General features: G+C 37.3%; 1 non-coding gene across 1 annotated transcript; it reads right to left on the reverse strand.

The window, feature by feature from the left end:
- Window positions 1-610: 610 nt before the first annotated feature.
- On the reverse strand, window positions 611-714 carry LOC114705630. The gene has a single exon (XR_003736419.1). It is a non-coding gene; the product is annotated as a U6 spliceosomal RNA (small nuclear RNA).
- Between the last annotated feature and the right edge of the window lie 2062 nt (window positions 715-2776).

Raw genomic sequence — 2776 nt, forward strand, 5'->3', positions numbered from 1 at the left:
TTCTTTTTATTATCATAACTTACAATAAGACAAGAAATTATATGCATCTAACATGAACATTTCTGAACATTACCTATATTATATAAAATATTATAAAGCTTTTCTCAGTAGTATTATATAACATCTGTCAAAATGTACAGTAAAATATTCATTTGAATTGCAAAATTAAATTGTCTTTGCTCAAAATGCTTGAATTATCTGTCTTTGGTTCATGGGGTTAAAGATGATGAAACAAGTTGCAATGACTAACAACTTCCTTTTAGGCTCAATTCTTACTTGCTTTGCCCTGTAGTTCATTCATAGATAGTGAGTATGGGATAATTCTGGCATGCAGGACCTCAGTACTTCTGGTTGACTTCCTTAGACTTTTGATAGTTCATTTACTGATATTGTCATTATTTAAATGTTATAAGAGAAAAATAAAATGGATTTGGACCTAGCCTCTGTTGGCTACATTCATAAGATTGATCAATGAAGTTGTATACTCATTTGAAAATGTGAATTTGGTTCAGAGCAGACTAGGCAGAGGAAGCAGGTTCCATCTAAGCCCTTTTACATTGGTCACCTCCCCATCACTGTCACTATCTCTTTCTAGACTTTAGACATCTTAAAAAATATGGAATGCTTCACGAATCTGTGTGTCATCCTTGCACAGGGGTCATGCTAATCTCTGTATCGTTCCAATTTTAGTATATGTGCTGCCGAAGTGAGCACTCATTAAATTATTTTAGGTCACAGTAAGTTAGTTTCAATGGATGTTTGGAAAACCATTTTAGCATTCTAAAATGCTAAACCATTTCCTTGGTCCACACCAAAAGGAATATGCTAGTCTTTTTTTTTTTGTTGTTGTTGTTACTATTGAAGGAAAGTCTAACACAGCTTGATCTTCTAAAATTGCCTGACTCTCCTCCTATTTTTGTGTGTAGTTTTATGCTGACTTAAGAATGAAGTTTCTGTTAAGAATGAAGATGTAAAAAGATGAAATAAATGAAAGAGTTATACCCATGAGTAGTTATTATTAAAAGAAGTTAAAATATTTGAAGGCTAAACCAGAGGTGAGCCAAAAGTCCCAGCTCTTGGTGCCTATGAACCACAGCAATGACAAGAATGGTACAATGCCACCGAGGCTGCAGTAGAGCACACGTAGATTGGTAGTAACTGACAGCCTGGTGATTAGACTTAAGAGACACTCAACAAGAAAGAACTCATGCCTGGAAATCTAACCAGCTATCCAGGGATTGTAGATGTAATTCTGAATGGTCTTATTAAAAAAGAAACACAGAGCCAAATGCAGAATTAAAAGCCCAGAGATGGAGCAGCAGCCAAGAGTTAAGACCACCTTCTTACCCCTCGCTGTCGTCCTTCCCTTCAGAAAGAGACCTACTTCCTGTGTGTCTGTATTTTTATTGACTTTCTGTTCTGCCTTCTCACTGGTTGTAAACCCAACAACATGACCTCCTCATCACTGCCTGTCTATACAGACCTCCAGGTCTCTATGGTTGGTACTGAGATTAAAGGCGTGTGACTCCATGCTGGCTGTGTCCTTGAACACACAGAGATTCTGCCTGTCATGTGATCGGGATAAAGGGCATGTGTTACCACTGCCAGACTTCTGCTAAATGGCTTGCTATTAGCTGATCCCCAGGCAACTTTATTAACATACAAATAAAATCACATTTCAGCACAAATAAAATATCATGATAAGGGATATTATGATCTTGGAGAAGAATCTGTTACTGACACGTTACTAAACCATCAAACTACACCCTAACCTAACTACATCCAAAACCTTTGTTCTTATACCCACAGGTAAGTGTAGTCCTTGCTATGCCTCAAGAAAACTTCTCTTTGCAATAGACAAAGAACATTAATTGCAGAAAAGTACAACCAATCAAAATGCACAGCTGTGGATCCTAGTTCAAAGAGGTAAATTTACAGTTCTGGCACCTAAGGCTCATGGAAATGTTGTAAGAGACAGAGGAACAGAGAGTTGGCTGTGAGATTGTGTGTCCTAAGAATGTAAGAAGCTACCCCCATAGTCTCACCAATGTGACTGACTAAACATGAGATGAACAAATATGAACCAATACATATGCTATGTGTACAGGGAAAGCTCAGGAAGCCTCAGCCCTATACAAAGACCTACAGGCAACTAGGGAATGCTGAGAGCAAGAGACATAGTCTTTCCCAGGGGAGAGCATACCAATCAGTTATCCAATACCAAATAGTCACCCCTGAAAACGCGCGCGCGCGCACACACACACACACACACACAGTGACAATGAAAAGAGAGGCCAAAAATATGAAAGAAATTAAGGAGGAGTATATGGGAAAGTTAGGAGGGAGGAAAGGGAAGGAGAAATGATATGTTTCAATAGAAAATAAAAATAGAATTTAAAAATTCATTCATGATTTCATATGCATGATATCTGTATAAATGTGTAGCAAAAACAGCTACTGATAGGACATAGGTAAATAGGTGTTGTTTTGCACTAAAAAACTTGTTTGCTAGACAGTTGGAGTGGCCCGCACAGCATACTTTGCAGTGCCCGGTCTCTCTCTGTTATTCCTTCATCCCATAGCTCTGCTTCTTCTGCAGACAGTCCTGAATCATACTTCTTTTTCATATTCAGCTATTAACTGTAAATCAATGGGTAACATTTATTTGATTTGAAAACATAAATATATGCAATATTTATGATAAATAACATACTGTTTAACCTTGCTTCTGAGCTTTAAAAAAATAATATTGTACCCTTGTAAGGATTACTATGAA

The sequence above is a fragment of the Peromyscus leucopus genome, chromosome 2, assembly GCF_004664715.2.
Source record: "Peromyscus leucopus breed LL Stock chromosome 2, UCI_PerLeu_2.1, whole genome shotgun sequence".
Classification (NCBI taxonomy): domain Eukaryota; kingdom Metazoa; phylum Chordata; class Mammalia; order Rodentia; family Cricetidae; genus Peromyscus; species Peromyscus leucopus.